Source organism: Xyrauchen texanus, chromosome 19 (assembly GCF_025860055.1).
Source record: "Xyrauchen texanus isolate HMW12.3.18 chromosome 19, RBS_HiC_50CHRs, whole genome shotgun sequence".
NCBI classification, from domain to species: Eukaryota; Metazoa; Chordata; class Actinopteri; order Cypriniformes; family Catostomidae; genus Xyrauchen; species Xyrauchen texanus.
Genome location: NC_068294.1, coordinates 17,670,409 through 17,692,955, shown reverse-complemented (window position 1 = coordinate 17,692,955; position 22,547 = coordinate 17,670,409).

Genomic DNA, 22,547 nt, shown 5'->3' with positions numbered 1-22,547 from the left:
ACCAGTTCTTGGCACTAATCATGCAAAAAAACACAAACAAAGATTTTTAGAAGAATATCTCAGCTCTGTTGGCCCATACAATGTAAGTGAATGGTGATCAGGACTTTGAAGCTCCAAAAAGGCCAAAAAGGCAGCATAAAATTAATCCATACGACTCCTTTGGTTTAATAAATGTCTTCTGAAACGATCCAGTTGGTTTTGGGTGAGAACAGAATAAAATATCTCTTTTTTTCACTGTGCATCTTGCCAATGCAGTCTCTAGGCATAATCATGATTTCTAGCTCGATTACACTTTCTAGTACTTGACACATGCACAGAGCACTAGATCGCGCAGTAGGAAGTGTAATCAAGCTTAAAATCATGAGCGCCAATCATGATTGCTGTCAAGATTTACAGTGAAAAAGGAGACTTACAGAGCTAAGATATACTTCTAAAATTCTTTGTGTATGACTTTCTGCTGAAGAACGTCATACATATCGTAGATGGCATGAGGGTGAGAAAATGATGATAGAATTGAAATATTTGGGTGAACTAACCCTTTAAATAGAATATGAATAATATTATTTTGATATATGTGAAAAAGGTCCATAGGAATGCAATGTTTTGATTCAAAATGTTTTTTGCACTGAATATATAATGCAAATAGGCATTTACTCACCAACATGCATGTAGATACACATGTACAAAGATATACTACAGTTATTTACACCTAAGAAAAACTTGTGATTACATATCTACCATCAACTAGTGTCAGAACTGATACAGCCTTAAATGTATAAAAGATTTACAGAGTGACACTGAAACTCAAAGCTGTGTTGCTTCACATTAAACATAATGCAATCATGTGGAATTGCAGCCACTGATGAAAAAAAAAAGTTTTTCTTTCATAGCCTGAACTTAATTTTCAACTAATTCATATTCATGTACAAGATGGAAGTTGACTATGAACATGTAGCCTTGTGTGTTGACCCAAGTAGAGGAACAAAACGCATGGATTCAAAAACACTGTGTGACAATACCGAGCTGCAGGAGTGTCAAGGCTTGTGGGTTTTCAGAGAGCCATTTCAAACAACATTGTCCACCACCAACAGAAATGAGTACTACTTCATTATAGCACCTCGTAATGTAATCACAGCCACTCAAAATCTCTGAATGCTATTGACAAGACTGAAAAAACAGCCGTTGATTAAGTTCACTGTGTCATGTTGGTGAAAAGCACTGCTAGTGCATTCATTTTATTTAACCACGAGATGTGTACCTTCTCAAACACTGGCTGCTGACATATCCAATTTCCTTCTGGTTTTGCAAAAAATAAAAAACTTTAAGGTAAAGTGTATACTTTCTGAACCGCTTGTGACTCCTAATGAGAAAATAATAATGACTGCTTTCAATCAGCCTTCCTGAAAACTCCTCTTCCATTGGACAAACAAACAGATAGTCCCTCCCTAAACACACACACTACTGGTTGAGCCAACGTTGCTATGTTGAGCTGGGATGCTCATCCAAAAAGAGGAATGTTTTGATAGCAACTCAGAGCCAGTGTTTGTGATTTTAGTGCATATTAAGTTGGGAAAGGAGAAAGTATTTTAACATTAAAATAATAAACTTAAACGTTAAAGTTACTCTTAGATCCAAGTCCACACTAATATGTTTTCTTTTTATTATTATTTTCTGAATTTGTGAAGAACTCTCAGTCAGTGTCAGTGTTTGGTGTGAAGGATGACTCATATGTGCAGACGGTCACTTCATATGTAGGCAGCAATCACTGCCTGATGACCACAGAGTTATGAAACACTGCTAAAACTTCAAAAAACTCACTTAAAATACAGAAATCAACATCCAAGGGTTTTAAAACACACACACACACACACACACACACACACACACTGACATACCGCAACACTCAACTTTGTGATTATACATTTATTATTGCTTGCAATACAAAGTTTTGTTTTGGCATGGTAAGACTCTGTAAAAAAAGTAGAAAGCATGGCAAAATTACAGACAAACCTGAATTATGACTGCAAAAGTTTCCACAGTGGCTGAATGTGGACCTCCTGCGGCAATGGTGAATAATAAGTAGCGGATGACATTGATGGATGGCCACTCCACAAGGATAGACACACCAATTGTTCTTGTGATAATGGTTTCTCCTGAAGTGGATTAATCAGACCATCAGACTCTTTTTATGTGAGTGCATACATGTCTCCATAAAAAATGTGGAATGAATATTAGACTACAATCTAACACTCAAGACTTGGCATTCTCTTAATAGACAGAGTAGTAAGAGAGGTGTTACAAATGTTGCTGCCACAATATAATAGCACTTGCACACAAATATGTCTTAATATATTTGCACCCAGGTCTGCGCTCCTGAATAGAACTCTGCAGTAAATGTTTTATCCTGAATTTCAACCATAAATTAAAGCTGCTGCTCTTTATGTTAGGCTAATGGAATTTTAATTATGTTTTCAGAACATTCTTTTCAGAAAGCCTTTCAATGGTTAAAGTAATCAGGGCTTCTTTAACAGTTTAAATAAACTTGCCCATGTCCCTAACTTTAATGTCAAATTTATTATGGATTATAATATCTGTTATATTCGGTGTCGGAAATATAACTAAAAGTAGATGTGATACTAACTTAACTACATTTCAGTCATGACAACTCTCAGAAAGATTTAGCATGCTAATGTGGGTATTACATATTGAAAGAATTTTGGTCTTTGTGGTCTAGATCCTCTACACTGCTGCTGCAGAGAAAGTACGGAGACTTGCTACTGCTACAAAATACACAGACATACTGAGTTGAGCATGTGAACATGCTGCTGCTGAACAGTTAGAAAAACAAGACATGCTGCATCAATCATGTATGTGTGACACGCTGCTGCACAATTATATATAAATACAATCTCCATGTTGCCCATCTAGACCCTAGTCATGATAACTCTCAAAAAGATTTAGCATGTTAAATGTGGGTATTATGTATTGATAGGATATTGATCTTGGTGGACTAGATCTGCTACACTGCTGCTGCAGAGCAAGAACTGAGACTTGCTACTGCTAGAACATACACAGACATAAATTAAGCATATGGACATGCTGCTGCACAATTAAAGAAAAAAAAAAAAAGACGTGCTGCATCAAGCATGTATGACATGCTGCTTTGCAATTAGACATTAAAACAACCCCCCTACAAAGCAGGGAAACTGCACAACTGCATATAAAAACATAAAAAACAAACCCCATACAAGCCAATCTACAGCAAAGACTTGTGTGCTGCTCCTCAGGGGGAGAGCCAGGAGTTTTTCACAGGGGTGGCCAGGCAGGGGCCAGCGATCATTCTGTGGTGGCACAGACATTTTTTGGGCAGAACATGTTAAGTCTTGTGCTCAACAATGGCAATTGCATGTGGGGTGTCCAATAAATAAATCCTTGAAAGCATACACTTGGTGCACATGGATCTTTGTGACAGCAGCAGCGGCGGAGCTAGGGGGTGGCCAGGTGAGGCTGTCAAGTCAATTTTATTTGTATAGCGCCTTTCACAACACACATCGTTTCAAAGCAGCTTTACAGAATATTAGCATTAACAGACGATAAGAACTGTAATGTCTATAAAGTCGATTAATCATCATTGTGTAATTTAGATAAAATACGAATTTTAATAGTGTTTATAAATAATTAAATGATAATTGTATTAAAAACCCCAGTGAGCAAGCTGTAGGCTGACTGTGGCTAGGAACACAAAACTCCATAAGATGTAGATTAATGGAGAAAAATAACCTTGGGAGAAACCAGACTCACTGTGGGGGCCAGTTCCCTCTGGCTAACATTATGAATGTAATGTAAATATTAATTATGTATAGGTAAAATCATGGTTTAAAATTATTAAACTAAGTGATAAGGGTCATTGATTAAACATAGATTGTGTTTGAACTGTAAGATTAATGACCAAAGTCTTTGAAGTCCATCTTGATTAATTGCAGAAGTTCACATAGATGCAATTGTCCTTGTTAATTGGCTGATGAAGGCTTTTGTTGGCAATTGTTAGTCTAAGCATTTCATTTCAGGATCGTAGTCCATAAATAGACCGAGGTGATGCAGGTTGGAGTTGGCATAATTTCATCCTCTGAAGTCCGTCATAATAGATTGAAGTGATGTTTGGCTGGCACCGGCTGCATTTAGTCATCATCATTCTGCGACATGTAGCAGTGGAGTCCAACATGAAGCAGGAATGGTGCTGGATCCAGCCGGTTCTGGTGACCTCAGGATAGGAGTCCCGATGTTGAGACAGGGAAACAAATAAAAAGATGTAAGCGTAGATGCCATTGAATTTATTGCAGAGTTAGAGATCATGCTCAATGTTTCTGGTTTCTGGTTCCGCAGACCCAACTAAAGCAGCCTAATTGTGGGATAAATTAGGTGTATGCCTGGCTAAATAGATGAGTCTTTAGTCTAGACTTAAACTGAGAGAGTGTGTCTGCATCTCGAACAGTGTTTGGGAGACTATTCCATAGTTTAGGAGCCAAATATGAAAAGGATCTTCCTCCTTTAGTGGATTTTGATATTCTAGGAACTATTAATAGGCCAGAATTTTGCGATCTTAATGAACGTGTTGGAATATAGCGTGTTAGAAGATCACTTAAGTACTGCGGAGCTAGACCATTCAAAGCTTCGTACATAGTTAACAGAATTTTAAAATCAATACGGAATTTAACAGGTAGCCAATGTAACGATGATAAAATGGGGCTAATATGATCATATTTCTTGGTTCTCGTCAGCACTCTGGCTGCTGCATTTTGAACCAATTGAAGTTTATTTATTGATCATCCTCCCAGTAATGCATTACAATAATCTAGTCTTGAGGTCATGAACGCATGAATTAGTTTTTCGGCATCAGCAACCGAGAGCATATGCCTTAATTTAGCAATATTTCTTAGGTGGAAGAATGCTGTTCTACAAACATTTGTAATTTGATTTTCAAAGGACAGATTGGTATCAAATATAACACCTAAGTTCTTTGCTGTTGAAGATGATGTAACAGTACATCCATCTAGAGTCAAATTATATTTTAGTGGCTTATTTTTAGAGTTTTTTGGTCCAATAATTAGAACCTCTGTTTTGTCAGAATTGAGTAGAAGGAAATTTCTGGCCATCCAATCTTTTATTTCATTGATACACTCTGCTAATTTTGAGAATTGTGAAATCTCATCAGGTTTTGAAGAAATATAAAGTTGTGTATCGTCAGCATAGCAGTGGAAACTTATTCCACAATTCCTGATAATATCTCCCAGGGGAAGCATATACATGGAGAAAAGCAGAGGCCCTAAAACTGATCCCTGTGGCACTCCATATGTTACTTTTGTTTGGTTTGACAATTCCTCATTTAAACAGACAAAGTGGTAGCGGTCTGCTAAATATGACCTAAACCATGCTAATGCCACTCCACAAATTCCAACATAATTCTCCAGCCTATTCAAGAGAATGTCGTGATCTATCGTGTCGAATGCAGCACTAAGATCTAAAAGCACTAGAAGAGAAATGCAGCCGCGATCAGATGATAAGAGCAAGTCATTTGTAACTCTGATAAGTGCAGTCTCTGTACTGTGATGAGGCCTAAATCCTGATTGAAATTCTTCATATATACTATTTCTCTGTAGAAATGAACATATTTGGGAGGATACTACCTTTTCTAGTATTTGACATAAACGGGAGATTTGAAATCGGTCTATAATTAGCAAGTTCTCCAGGATCAAGTTGTGGCTTCTTAATTAGCGGTTTGATAATTGCCATTTTAAAGTTTCTTGGGACATGTCCTAAGCATAGCGATATTAAGAAGAGGTTCTGATATTACAGGAGATACCTCTTTTAAGAGCTTAGTTGGTATAGGATCTAACAAACAAGTTGTGGCTTTTGATGTTTCGATAAGTTTTGTTAGCTCTTCATGACCTATGATAGCGAAGGATTGAAGTTGCACATGAGGGAAATTATTCGACACCGTTTTCTGAGGTGCTATGACAGATGATTGCATAATTCCAATTTTATTTCTGATTATTTCAATTGTATCTGTAAAGAAATTCATGAAGTCATTACTCTTGAGCTGTGACGTAATATCTGGTTCGGTTGAGGCTTTATTCCTAACCAATTTAGCCACAGTACTGAATAAACATCTAGGATTGTTGTGGTTATTTTCTATGAGTTTACTAAAATATGCTGACCTGGCAGCTTTGAGTGCGTGTTTGTAGCTACAGACACTATCCTTCCATGCACCCTGAAATACTTGTAATTTTGTATTTTTCCACATGCGCTCCATTTTCCGAGCTGCAGGGCTACCATGGTGCAGGGCTTATTTCTTTAATTTTCTTTAATCGAAGTGGGGCGACAACATCAAGGGTGCTAGAGAAGACTGCATTTAAATTTTTTGTTATTTCATCAAGTTCTTCTGGGCTTTGGGGTTTATTGAGTATATGAGATAGATCTGGAAGAGTATTAGTGAAGTCATCTTTAGTGGTCGAAAGAATAGTTCTACCTGAACGATAGCGTGGTGTAGATTGAGTAACATTAGCTGATTGCAGCATGCAAGAGACGAGGTAATGATCCGAGATGTCATCGTTCTGCTGCAGAATTTCTATATTATCAACATCAACTCCATATGAAAGAATTAAATCTAGCGTATGATTATGGCGATGAGCTGGTCCTGTTACATTTTGTCTGACTCCAAGAGAGTTGAGAATATCGATAAATGCTAATCCCAATGTATCATTTTCATTATCTATGTGAATGTTGAAGTCACCAACAATTAAGGCTCTATCTACAGTAACTACAAGATCTGATAAAAATTTGCAAATTCACTAAGGAAATCTGAATAAGGCCCGGGTGATCTATACACTGTAGCAAGGGTAAAGGACGACAGAGATTTTTTATTTATATTTGTATTTGACGGTGTCACATTAAGCATTATTAGTTCAAAAGACTTACATTTATATCCTGTCCTCTGAGTAACACCAAAAACTTCACTGTAAATTGTAGCAACACCTCCTCCTCGACCCTTCAGACGAGGTTCATGTTTATAACAATAACCTGGGGAGTAGATTCATTTAAACTAATATATTCATCCGGTTTAAGCCAGGTTTCAGTCAAACAGAGCGCATCCAATCTATGATCTGTAATCATTTCATTGACAATTAGTGCTTTGGTAGCAAGAGATCTAATGTTTAGTAGCCCTATATTTATATGATGTTTATTTTTAATTTGTTTGTTTTGTTCAAGTTTGACCTTAATCAAATTTTTTCAAAATGATTTAGTGAGGGTATTGTGTTTGGTAGTTCGGGGAACAGACACAGTCTCTATGAGATATCTAGGTGATACAGTCTCTATGTGTTGTAGTTTATGTGACCTGTGTGACGTCTCATGGCAGCTAGCAGACATTCGGATTAACCAGTTTGTCTGCTTCCTGACCTGGGCCCCATTTAGTCAATTAATATCATTATTAAGTCTATGAGCCAAATTACTAGAGAGGAGAGCGGCACCTTCCCTGGAGGGATGGAGTCCGTCTCTCTTTAGCAGGTCAGGTCTACCCCAAAAACTTTTCCAATTGTCTATAAATCCTATTTTATTCTGCAGACACCACTCAGACATCCAGCCATTCAGTGACACTAATCTACTATAAACCTCGTCACCACGACGAGCAGGGAGGGGACCAGAGCATATTACAGTGTCTGACATCGTTTTTGCAAATTTGCACACCTCTTTAACATTATCTTTAGTGATCTCCGACTGGCGAAGCCGGACATCGTTAGTGCCGACATGGATAACAATTTTAGAAAATCTACGTTTAGCATTAGCCAGCACTTGTAAATTTGATTTGATGTCAGACGCTCTGGCCCCCAAAATGCAATTAACAATGTGGCTGGAGTCTCTATTTCCACGTTCCTTACAATAGAATCACCGATAACAAGGGCTCTTTCAATATGATTCTCAGTGGGTGTATCACTGAGTGGGGAGAATTTATTGGAAACCCTAACAGGAACGGGAGAGTGGTGTCTCTTTGCTGAACGAGTATGCTGCCGAGACGTCACCCAAATGCCCTGCTGCAGGGGCTCTATAGCCGGAACCAAAGTGTGTGTGTTGCTCTCTGTACTGCCCGCATCCGAAACAGTATCTACCGGCTTCTCTTTCTCACTGACCTCTACTAGCGTTCGGATGCGAGTCTCTAACTCATTAACCTTCTCTGTCAGCCTGACTAATTCCTTGCATTTATCACAAGTGAATCCCTCCCACCCACTAGCTCTGCCACTGCTGCCACAAAGATCCATTTGCACCAAGAGTATGCTATCAAGGATTATTTAAACTAATGACCTAAGATAGCAATGTGTGCCGTTCCTGATTTTGCTTGGGCTTACCTTGTTAAAGACATGCTTCTGTGTGTCATGGTCAAGAGCAGACTTTACCATGCAAGCTAATAGAAGAAAAGGCACCAACAACCACCTGAGCAAATAGCATCTTCAGAGAAAATCAATGAAACCGGCTTACTTGTAAACGGAGCAGATTTAAGTTTTAGGCAAATAGAGAGTAGGTAATTTGATTGGCTACTGATTACACGTCAAAGGACTTATCAGCTTAAACCATGCAAGTCGATTGGCTTGGCATATTCCTGCGATCGTTCTGACTGGCTAACAGATAAGTTAAAAGAAACGAACAGATTGTGCCATTCAGAGTTTCATCCCTGAACTTCAGTACAATACTAAAGTAGTGTGACAGTAGTTGAATAGTGTACCAGTAACATTAGTGTGAAAACAATACTACATGTTTATGTATGCTGCATGTTATTGCAAATCCTTACAACCATTTCATTTCAATTCATATGGTCTCTCTAAATTCCCTAAATAACACTCTAAGACAAGATATCTTCCACTAATATCTACGGCTAGATACCGTAGATGTTTTTTTTTAGTAACATGTAGGGTATCTAGCTAATTTTCCAAAGAGCTACTTAAGATTCTTTAAATTATGAGTAGCTTACAACTTTGGATTATTATTAGAAGCTTCCAAGTATTAATATGAGTTGCTTCCAAGTAGTTTCCCCAAAATTGATGTTGTTATATTTCAGACTTTTCAGACTGAGGAAAGCACTCAAGTTAAAGTAGGTATGCACAAACATTCATTGTTACATTCATGCTATAAATCTAAAAACCAGACTGACCTAATTTCCCAAGTGGCATATTGTCTCTTAGGAAGATGAGTTTTTGATATAGATATCAAACAAGATTACTGGATCAGTTTTGACTCCGTAGTGTGTAATCACAAAACATGAGAGCTTTATTTTGAGCATCAACCAGATTAACGGCAGAAGCTGTGGGAGTGATGTCCAAAGGGGTTTTGGGCCCCAAACCAAAATCTCCCTTTCATCTGACTTCAGAGCAGAAGTATTACCTCTGTGTCTCGGAGACACGTTTTCAGCCACAACAGACAGATTTCTTCATCTGTTCTTGCTGATATGTGGATTGATGTCCCTAAAGTGACATAAAAAGCACGCATGCAAAGCTCCTACTCAAGATTCCACATTGATACCTCATAAAAAATTTAAGGGCCTTAAAATTAAACCCTGCACTACGCTATTGAGAATCTTCATCTAGTGAGAGTGGAGGCGTCACTATAATTGTTCAAACTGATATCTATCTGATGGGTGGTCGCTACCGCTGGGCAGGCGATGGGGCTTACTCACGAGCTTGTGCAAAAACACACACAGAGACTGCAGAGCATGCCAGTGTGACTCCAATCTCCCTCTTATCTCTGTTTGTTTTCATTTAGATCAGTATCTCAGCCACTGCAGCAGCCACTGTTATCTCCTGGGGACTACACTATTCTCTCCTCCTGTTCCACCATTTGGTTCTGTTCAGCTTCATCATATCCTGCTCCACAAAAGAGTCAGTTCATGTATCAGTCATGATAGGGATGTGCTTTCTGTCAAATTGATAAGTGAAATGGTGGTGTGGTAAATTTCAATTCCAGATTTAGACTTAGAGTCAAAACAAAATATATGGATGTAGAAGTCAATGCTAAAATTCCAGGTTCAATTCTAAAGCAAGAGCTCCTGAAAACATCAAAGAAAATGAGCAAGAATGTATTATTTATTTGTTTATTGCATGTGTTGATACTTATTAGCAACTTCTGTTAGTATAAAACATGGCAGCTTCAAAATGTATGTTTGAATGATTTGGTATAATTTGTGCTTGAAGTAATTTTTGTATTTTGTTTAAAGTAATAATTACTGCAGAACTTGATTTACAATATATCGAAAACCGTTTTAAAAAAAGAATTTGAAACTCCTAAGGGAATTAGCCTTCCAGGTTGTCAGAAAAATCGACATCATAGCTCTATTAAAGTGTTAACAATCAAATATTATGTATTGTCTTTCAATATACAGAAGTATTGCTGTACTGAATCTTCACTATTGATATGCTAAAAAAAGTGTTTGCTTGCTTTTACCCCACACATCATTTAGATGTAAATGTAATTATAAAAAGAACTCAAGATGATGTTTGGGGACATTTCATTCACAGGAATTATATATAATGTTGTTCTTGTGCTGCAAGGATAGAATCACTAACTAAATAATATGATGAATATGATCACCACCAGAAGTCAGGAACTATTAATATATTTGTTAGGCAGAATATTTCAGATGAATTAAATGCTAAGAAACACACCTCAAAAAATAAATTAGATGTTTTTTTTTTTTTTTTTTGTGAGTAGCAATAACCATGTAATACTAAAATCATACATATATTTTAGTCATTATATACAATGACTTCCCAGAACTCACCTAAGAAAAAGTTGAAAACCTCCATTTGTCTTTGTTAATATTGTGTTAGAAGGTTGTGACAAAAGGATGAGAGCAAAAGAATGAGCAGCCCAAAGTATGTCCTTTTAAAAAGAAATATACACCGATCAGCCACATTAAAACCCATTGCTTAATATTGTGTTGGTACCCCTCGTGCTGACAAAACAGCACCAACCCGCATCTCAGAATGGCATTCTGAGATTATATTCTTCTCACCGCAATTTTACAGAGCGATTATCTGAGTTACTGCAGAGTTTTTCAGATTGAACCAGTCTGGCCATTTTCTGTTGACCTCTCTCATCAACAAGGTATTTCCGTCCACAGAACTGCCCCTCACTGGATGTTTTGTTTGTTTTTGGCACTATTCGGAGTAAAATATAGAGACTGTATTGTACGCAATATTAGGCAAGTGGTTTTAATTTTGCGGCTGATCATATATACAGTGAGGAAAATAAGTATTTGAACACCCTGCTATTTTGCAAGTTCTCCCACTTAGAAATCATGGAGGGGTCTGAAATTGTCATCGTAGGTGCATGTCCACTGTGAGAAACATAATCTAAAAAAAAAAATCCAGAAATCACAATGTATGATTTTTTAACTATTTATTTGTATGATACAGCTGCAAATAAGTATTTGAACACCTGAGAAAATCAGGGTTAATATTTGGTACAGTAGCCTTTGTTTGCAATTACAGAGGTCAAACGTTTCCTGTAGTTTTTCACCAGGTTTGCACACACTGCAGGAGGGATTTTGGCCCACTCCTCCACACAGATCTTCTCTAGATCAGTCAGGTTTCTGGGCTGTCGCTGAGAAACACGGAGTTTGAGCTCCCTCCAAAGATTCTCTATTGGGTTTAGGTCTGGAGACTGGCTAGGCCACGCCAGAACCTTGATATGCTTCTTACAGAGCCACTCCTTGGTTATCCTGGCTGTGTGCTTCGGGTCATTGTCATGTTGGAAGACCCAGCCTCGACCCATCTTCAATGCTCTAACTGAGGGAAGGAGGTTGTTCCCCAAAATCTCGCAATACATGGCCCCGGTCATCCTCTCCTTAATACAGTGCAGTCAGCCCTGTCCCATGTGCAGAAAAACACCCCCAAAGCATGATGCTACCACCCCCATGCTTCACAGTAGGGATGGTGTTCTTGGGATGGTACTCATCATTCTTCTTCCTCCAAACACGGTTAGTGGAATTATGACCAAAATGTTATATTTTGGTCTCATCTGATCCACATGACTTTCTCCCATGACTCCTCTGGATCATCCAAATGGTCATTGGCAAACTTAAGACGGGCCTTGACATGTGCTGGTTTAAGCAGGGGAACCTTCCGTGCCATGCATGATTTCAAACCATGACGTCTTAGTGTATTACCAACAGTAACCTTGGAAGCGGTGGTCCCAGCTCTTTTCAGGTCATTGACCAGCTCCTCCCGTGTAGTTCTGGGCTGATTTCTCACCTTTCTTAGGATCATTGAGACCCCACGAGGTGAGATCTTGCATGGAGCCCCAGTCCGAGGGAGAATGACAGTCATGTTTAGCTTCTTCCATTTTCTAATGATTGCTCCAACAGTGGACCTTTTTTCACCAAGCTGCTTGGCAATTTCCTCGTAGCCCTTTCCAGCCTTCTGGAGGTGTACAATTTTGTCTCTAGTGTCTTCGGACAGCTCTTTGGTCTTGGCCATGTTAGTAGTTGGATTCTTACTGATTGTATGGGGTGGACAGGTGTCTTTATGCAGCTAACAACCTCAAACAGGTGCATCTAATTTAGGATAATAAATGGAGTGGAGGTGGACATTTTAAAGGCAGACTAACAGGTCTTTGAGGGTCAGAATTCTAGCTGATAGACAGGTGTTCAAATACTTATTTGCAGCTGTATCATACAAATAAATAGTTCAAATACTTATTTTCATCACTGTATGTGATATATATATATATATATATATATATATAGATATATAGTAACATCTATACACATTGTATGACATGCATCAAAATATATATATATATATAGACTCTTCTTATGCATTCATACAATGTGGTATAGATATTTTCTATAATATAGCATAGTATATATATATATATATATATATATATATATCACTATATATATATATATATATATATATATATACACACACACACTCACCTAAAGGATTATTAAGAACACCTGTTCAATTTCTCATTAATGCAATTATCTAATCAACCAATCACATGGCAGTTGCTTCAATGCATTTAGGGGTGTGCTCCTGGTCAAGACAATCTCCTGAACTCCAAACTGAATGTCAGAATGGGAAAGAAAGGTGATTTAAGCAATTTTGAGCGTGGCATGGTTGTTGGTGCCAGGCGGGCGGTCTGAGTATTTCACAATCTGCTCAGTTACTGGGATTTTCACGCACAACCATTTCTAGGGTTTACAAAGAATGGTGTGAAAAGGAAAAACATCCAGTATGCGGCAGTCCTGTGGGCTGAAAATGCCTTGTTGATGCTAGAGGTCAGAGGAGAATGGGCCGACTGATCCAAGCTGATAGAAGAGCAACTTTGCCTGAAATAACCACTCGTTACAACCGAGGTATGCAGCAAAGCATTTGTGAAGCCACAACACGCACAACCTTGAGGCGGATGAGCTACAACAGCAGAAGACCCCACCGGTACCACTCATCTCCACTACAAATAGGAAAAAGAGGCTACAATTTGCAAGAGCTCACCAAAATTGGACAGTTGAAGACTGGAAAAATGTTGCCTGGTCTGATGAGTCTCGATTTCTGTTGAGACATTCAGATGGTAGAGTCAGAATTTGGCGTAAACAGAATGAGAACATGGATCCATCATGCCTTGTTCCCACTGTGCAGGCTGGTGGTGGTGGTGTAATGGTGTGGGGGATGTTTTCTTGGCACACTTTAGGCCCCTTAGTGCCAATTGGGCATCATTTAAATGCCACGGCCTACCTGAGCATTGTTTCTGACCATGTCCATCCCTTTATGGCCACCATGTACCCATCCTCTGATGGCTACTTCCAGCAGGATAATGCACCATGTCACAAAGCTTGAATCATTTCAAATTGGTTTCTTGAACATGACAATGAGTTCACTGTACTAAAATGGCCCCCACAGTCACCAGATCTCAACCCAGTAGAGCATGTTTGGGATGTGGTGGAACCGGAGCATTAAATCATTTAGCAATAACTATATGTTAACATTTTAACCATAAGTAAGATTAATAAACAAGTAAAACACTTAAGTAAAAACAAATGACATGTAAAAGGCTATTAAACAATTTTAGCACTGGGGCAGATACAGAATCATTTTGTCATCACTGTTCTGACAAAATGAGTAAGATCTTTTGATACAAAGATTTAAACAAAGCTTCACTTCTCCATGTAATCATTTTGATGCTGACTCTCTGAGGGGTCTGGACACCATATGAAAGACCAGGTTGAGGATGGATGTGCTGATCCCTTTAAGTATGTGTAACTTTTAATAGACCTGCTGTCAGTATGCAGAGTAAATAAAAAAACTATTTTTTTATCACTCTAAATTACATCTTAAAATGTACAAGAATAGGAGTGTTGTGTTTTATCTGTATGAAGATGGTCAAATTAGTAATTCTGCACTCCAGAGCTACTGCAAACAGAAATTAAACATTATTAATATCATAAAAACCCTTGATGCAATGCAAAATAATGATAAAGACATGTACCTTTTATTACATTGTTTATGTCATTGTTTTGAAGTCAAATGTCCCCTTTGACTTTCACTTCTCATAGCCCTGATGTTGTTGATGGCGTTAGGCCAGAGTTAGGTGAAGGTCTTTGATAAACACATATCAAATTAATATGGCATCTTCAACAAATAAATAATAATATTAATAATACAAAAAACATAATTATCATATCACTGCACTGATTCATTGTACATGACAATAAAACTTCAGACACCAAATACTAACAAGTTGAGAAATTGAAACATTTTCATCAATTCCTCTCTTTGACTTCAGACCAGAGGTGGGAGCAAGTCACACATGATCAAGTCACAAGCAAGTCTCAAGTCTTAACCATCAAGTCTTGAGTCAAGTCTAAGGGCAGTGCAGCCAAATCAAGTAAGTCAAGTCCTGATGATTTGAGTCTAGTCGAGTCAAGCCACAGTACTAAAATAAACAGAGGTTAATTATATTTTTTTATATTAATTGTATAACAGTAATGTGTTATGTGTTAATATATATGTATATAGTATAACATATTACTGTTATAAAATTAATATAAAAAAATATAATTAACCTCCATTTATTGTTTCACTAACAAAAACAGCAGACGGGCTGAATGAAAATGCAAATTCATTCTCTGACAGAATAGGTGGCGCTTATGCAGCAGAAATATATCTGTTACCCTGGTAATGCCTGTACACAAAGCAGCCCTGCACTTATATACAATACTTTATTAGGCATTATATGGAGGTAAGATGAAAAGAAAATGCCATCAAAACTTTCCTGAAGACCATCAGTTCCCTTCAGAGATACATTTATATAAAAAGTCATACAGGCATTGCATTCAAGGGCTTTAGTTAAAGTCTTCAGAAGTCATAATCACTATGAGAGCACTTGGATTTCGTCACAATCATTCTGTATATTTTATACAGCTTGTCAAGTTTTAAATAAAGTGTTGTGAAGGCAAATCTGCCTGTTATGTTTTTATATTGCCAACAAATGGTTATGGTATATTGTTTACTGTTGAGAAGGTTTAGAATAGACACACACACATTTAGAGACAATGTCGGCTAATTTCAAACTTGTCGTGCTACAAAACATGAGATTAATCTGAATCATTTTAATTTACTGACAACCCTCAAATATTTGAACAGTAATTTTCATATTAATCTTCCTGGATAATGAAATGATAATTAAATTATTTACTTAAATTACCTTGTGGTTTTTGACATTTCTGATGAAATTCGAGGTTGTATCGGATATATACACATACAGTACATACATACATACAAACTCATTCACATCAAGTAATTGTCAGCCTAAAGAATCCTTTTGTGCAAAAAGGGTTATTTTTTCTGTTAATCTTTGTAAATAGAACCTTTTTGGCATAAAGGGTTCATTGGAGCAGAGTAAAAAAAACTCTAGGGTCCTATATGTATATAACCCAAAATAAGCTTTTTTTCCTAAGAGTGTACAAATATATTTATGATATAAAAGGATTCTTAAATATGCCTATTTTGATGTTTCTAAAGCTGTAAATATGTAAAAACATCTACATTTTAAATGCAAAAAAACGCGTACGTGTACTGTAAACATTACATACAAATGCCTACTAATAATTATGAGATCAGACTGAAAAATAAGCATATTTGAGGTTGATTATTCTAATATATTATTATTATTTTTAAGATTGGAGGGTGGGGGGCATTCTAAATCTACTTCGCTTTTGATACTTAGATTTCACTAGTAAATATTCACCCCTAGTATCCAGAAGTTAGGACCAGCTGTTCAACTGTTATATACTTTTTTTTTCTTCATTAAAATCCAAATACTGTCCTACAGTTCATTGATGAGATCTAAATAACACAAGGCTCTCACATTTTGCCCTTAGAAAATAAATAATTTGATGATTTCTACAGGGACAGGAAAAAACACATCACAGATTCACCCTGCTGGACAATGGAAGAAATATTGCTTCTCAATTTAGCCAGAGAACAGGGAACAGGTTGAAGATGAATGGAACCTCCCTTTGAGATTATGCCATCAAAGGGATGTTCAGAGATGTCAATAGGGACTCACTTTACAACATTTACTTGTTACACAAATCAGTATAGCTAATGACCGCGACACAAACGGCAGAGCTTGGGACAAGCCGTGGCCGATAAAATTGATTTACCTGCTAACACAGAGATCAGTGCAGCCTGAGAAGAAAAAAAAAAAGGCCCAAGAGCCTTGGGCAAATAATAGCACTTTCATCTGTAAAGGGAAGCTGTGCCTATCAGTATAATAAGAATAATGGCCCCAAATCAGTACATCAATACTGCTCAAGTTAGAAGCCGACACTCCACAAGCTACACATTTTGCATCTGTTTGCTCCACTTCTGTTGCATGTTTGCATTACAGACCACAATAGGCCAGCAGAATCACCAAATGGTTGCATACACAACCACCCCCCTGTGCTTGTTAGAGAGTTTGTGTGCTGTAATTCAACACCACAACAAGAACAAGCAGATGGCAAAGCATTTTTGATCCAACAAATGGCCCAAACGTGACCCAAAAATTACTTATGCTTGACAAGGATTGAGGGTATCTGAATAGCATCATCTCTATGGGACTTTGTTTATGCATTTCACAGTGGGACAAGACAACATTTCAGAACCTGACAAATACATTTGGTGAGTTGTTCCGCTAGCATCTGTTGATTATACATGCACAGGAAAGAAAGTTTTGGGGTAGTTGTATTCAAGTATTCAAGCAAAAGTCTGCAGCAAAAACATTACCAACAATTTGTATTGCACTCTGGTCATCAGTAAAGACCTAGAGGCAAGATTTCACCAATTGTAAAATGAAATCAAACAACTTTAATCCTTGACTATAGATCCCAGCCCAGATTTTTCTTGTTTTAAAGACACACCCCTTCCTTTGTTAGAGAACTGAATGAGGTTGAGATCAGGCTACACAGACATGAATGGAGTTGGAACTTTACAAATTACTGGGTTTACTTTCATCATTCTTCTGTGGTATTTGCTCTGTTTATCTATGAGTTTAAGATCACTAATTGTTAAGACAGAAGCAGAAATATTCAGAAAGAGTGCCACTATAAAGGAAGCTGGAGCTGAGGTTTTCATTTCACTTACTTTTCTCTTTCGTCTAAAGTTCTTGGCAAGTTGAGCTCCCAAAAGGTGTAGCATATGGTGGCTGGGGTCCTAAAGAGTGAGGTGTGGCTGTCTGTGCATGTGCCAGAGCCTAATTACTCACTTATTAGTACCCAGGTGGCTCCTCACTCTCACAAACACATATACAGGTTATAGCCACAACTCCTTAATTTCGACAGTTACTCAGGACAAATAAATAAAACAATCCATGAAGAGATAATTATAGCAACCACATCTTGTTATCTGCTACAAATAACAAGATGTGGCTCTTTTTTGGGTGTTTTAACATGACTTCAGAGGGATATTAAATGCTTGATTATTGTTTCTTAAGAACTCAAAGGTTTCAGGTTTGCAATTTTTGGATGCAAACGTTTTCTGGATGTCTAAGATGTGATCGGTTTCTTTAATCTATGGACCACACATTTGCACATTATAAAGATTACAAGATGAAAGGCTTCCTGGAATGTTTGTGAGAGAGGGAAGGGAAAAGAGGAGAGGTGTCTGCATCGTAAACACTTCTTTCACGAATCTCAGTTCAGCTGTGAAAGGGTGTCATCACTCTGTTTGGAGAAAAAAAGCATTTCTGAGGAGAGAGACAAAGATCTGAGCACTCCCTAAAGTGAACTGTGGGGTGAGGAAAGAAGAGCTATTGAAAACAAATTCCTGCTCTTTTCAACAGCTTCAAGAAAACATTAGGCAGGTCACACTGACCTCTCAGTATATGAGTGAAAAGCTATTGTTTTGATGGGTGGGTATGTTTTTTCAAAGTTACAATTTAGGGTGTAAATTGGGACCCTTTTTTATATTTCTACTTTTACCCTCTGTATTACCCTCTCTATTCCCCCCACTTAAGAGTTGGTCTTTTAATAGGGACAATTTTTATTTTTACACAAATGCTGTCTTTTCACTTATATACATTTTAGTTCTGTCAGTCGATTCAAATATTCATTCGTGATATATCGCATTATTTTCTCATAGTTAATTGCATGTAACTGCAGATGTTTAAAATGCTAAAATTTGAATCTATATATACTTATTTTCCTGTCATAATGCATTTAGTTTAGTTATTTTTTCATTCAATATTTCATCCATACAGTAATGCCATTTTCCTTTCAGAGTGCCCACATATGTCCTTTTACGTGAGGGCATAGGGATGATCACTTTCACTTGGAATTAACCCCCATAATCGATGTTGGGTGTATGTTTGTGGTGTGTGCATCAGTGTAATGACCCCGGACACATCACAAAGGTTCCGCCCTATTCCAGCTAGTGTTCAAGATTCACACTGAATAAAATGCCCCATTTTAGCCCCATTGTATCCCAACAGCTGAAAGGGACTAAAGACAGATAACAATTTATTAAATGAGCATACCGTCAACTGGACTGACAGCTATTCACTCAGACAAAGACACTAAATGAAAAGTGAAGATTGATTTTCATTTTTTTTTTTAGATAAAAACATCACTCAGAGAATGTTTAATTGAGTCTCTTTTACTGATTTCCTAATATTCCTGTCCTAATCTATATGCTGTTGTATAGGAAACAAATGCACAAGAAATAAAAAGCAAGTCTGTATTTGCAATTATTGTTTCAAAGCCTTTACAGAATATTTGTCATGTAGTCTCAGTGAGGTCATGTCACTAACAGGTCCTGTAGTGAGACAACAGTGGTTGAGATGTCTAAAAGTCAGAGAACTTTTGTACACAGAGCCCCTGGCAGAGCTCGACTCACGGGGGCTAACTACCCCTATTTTTCTGTCTGTTTCTCTCTCAATTTCTCCTCCCATTCAACTCACTGCTCCATCATTCTTTTATCTTCTTATCTGCTGTCCGACTCTCTTCCCGCTTTTGCACAACAGACAGAACACCTGTGATTTGTGGCCTCCCTGCTCTCACATTCCTGTCCTACCTCTTACTTATCGCTTTTTCAGCACCCTGTCGCTTCTGACGATTAGGCAGAAGCCCCCGAGGCCCCTCAGAGAACTGCCAGGAGTCCGATGAGCCTCCACCACGTCTCACTGTCACCTCAGACATCAGACATCTGGCAGTGCACACACACACACACACACACACACACACACACACACATGCATATGGCAAAGATCTTCAAAAAACTCCCTCCAGAGAAACATTTTGAAGTGAGAACAGACACGGAACATCTTGACAAACCAGCACAGAATAAGCTCTTATTTTTCTTCCCCCTTTGGAGAACAAAAGTTGGCCTCATATATGTCATCAGTGAGAGAGAACAAATGGAGTGCTGACCTGTCAGAGGAGATGAGGTGTGTGCATGAGGAAGTAGCTGGAAACGAGGTGTGAGATATGGGGAGGGAGGATGAAGGTGTGAGGGAGTTGAAAGAAAAGAGTCTGACATGGGCTGTTAGCATATTTATGAGGACAGATTTTCTGTTGAACTTCAATCTATCAGAGGCCCCTGCACAAAGCGTTCTCCAACACCCACCTTACATTCTTCATTTGAGGCCTCATTCACCCCCTCTTCGCATTTTACATGCTATACAAATAAGATCCTGCTCTAAAAATGTATTTGATTCACCCTCAATAAAATCCAAAAAAAGTAAACCAAACTTCTCTGAGTGACTTTTAAAAGTTGATTTAAAAGCATGTCTGCAAAATCTCAAATCGACGTTCCAGGGAAATGTATGACTTGTTTGGGGAATTGTGAGTCATTTATTTTATTTCTTTAATTATTCTAATTTTAGCCCATTGATTTCTGTATTTAGGTCCTTCTGTCTGCTGCAGTGTTCAGATATTAAACCCTGTGGTTTGTGAAAGAGATTAATGTGAGTGGAGGTCAAAAATAATGGAGTTCATTTTATGGAAAATGAGATATGATCACATTGCTTTTTTTCCTTTGGTTCGTGCTGCATTAAGTTTAGTTCTGTGCGACTGGCTTTAAATTGAAATTATATATATATATATATATATCTCTGGAAAAAATAAGAGACCAATGCAAAAATGATCAGTTTCTTTGGATTTACTATTTATAGGTATGTGTTTGAGTACAATTTATATTTTTATTTTATTCTATAAAGTACTGACAAAATTTCTCCCAAATTCCAAATAAAAATATTGTCATTTAGAGCATTTATTTGCAGAAAATGACAACTTGTCAAAATAACAAAAAACATGCAGTGTTTTAAGACCTCAAATGAAGCAAAGAAAACAAGTTCATATTCATTTATAAACAACACAATAATAATGGCTCATTACCATTTTCTGCAAATAAATGCTAACGCAAATATTGATAGTACTTTATATAACACAGAGACCCTGAGCAATTTGACAGGAGAATCGAAAGAGATTGGCAGAGAATTGTTGAATGATGAAGAAGGTCATCGCTTACTTGCTGCAATACTTCGATCAATCACAGCCATGGAGGTGAAATTCACTGAGATGGTTGCAGGAGTGACGTATGTTAAAAAAAAGCTGCTAATCTGCTAGTGACCAAGGTGAATTTGGAGCGCATCTGGGAAAAGTTGGAGGATATGGTGAATCGTAATCAGAGGAATAACGTCCGAATTGTTGGAATTCCTGAGGGAGAAGAGGGTCAGAATATGGTGGAATTCCTGGACGGGCTCTTTCCGAATCTGCTTTACATAACAGGCTGTAAGCTGGAAATTGAGCGAGCTCACAGCGTCCCACCTCGTCGATCCACTGAGGGAGACAGGCCCTGATCAATTCTGGCCTTTTTTGTTTCTTTTTGTGCTGTTCCGCATAGCGGCTGGAGTTTGTTTTGTATAGCAGCACTCCTTCTGTACAGTGTTGTGGATAAATCTGCACATTCTTTGTGCTTATGCCTCCTATTGGTTGGAGTTTGTTTTGTGGAGTATATTTTGCATTTTTTGGTTCTGGGGGAAGTTTGGGATTTGATTGTTGCAGTAATGTGGAAAGTGGTCTTTATTATTTTATTTTTGACACTCAATCTATTTTTTCTAATATGTCAAAATGTCAAATGCTAGTATGAGTAGATTGTCTCCCTCCATGTGGAAAGTGAATGGTTTGGGGCATCCCTTAAAAGAAGGAAAGTTATTTCTCTTCTTAAACGTAAGAAATATGATATAGTGTTTTTTCAAGAAATGCATTTGCAGCAGGAAGCTCATACTTTTTTGAAGATATGGGTGTGGAAATTTTTTCTTTAGTGCTGGCTCAAGTAAGAGCAGGGGAGTTATTACACTGATTAGTAAACATCTGCAATTAAAATGTCTCAAACAGATTATAGATAAATTAGGAAGAGTCATTATTGTTTTAGCAGAAATTCAAGGGCAAAGTTTGAATTTAGCTAATATTTACGCACCTAACGCTGATGATCAGGTGATCATTTATATATATATATATATATATATATATATATATATATATATATATATATATATATATATATATATAAACCCTCATTTCATCTGATGTTGACTGATCAATTGGAAACATCTTAGTCTCAGATCATGCCCTGGTGAGTTTAGAGGGGCTGCCACATATGGAGAAAAGGTAATCATATAGTTTGTAAAAATCCTGCAAAATCCTGAATTCCAACAAATGTTAAAGGCTGAAATCAATGTTTATATGGAGACCAACTGGTCCTCGGTATTCTCTGTGGGTGTGGCTTGGGAGGCACTTAAGGTGGTTCTTAGGGGTCAGATCATACAGTATGCCTCATTCATCAACAAATCCAAAGCATGAGAACTTGTGGCAAATAAAAAAAAAATCTTATATTTGTAACAAATTTTCCTCAATTTTTGTACGTTAGTGTAAAAAGTGTATTTGCAATCTTTGTTTTGAACAAATTAGCTGCACCTTTGGTTTCTTGCATAGATGTGTGCTAAAACAGAAGCAATCT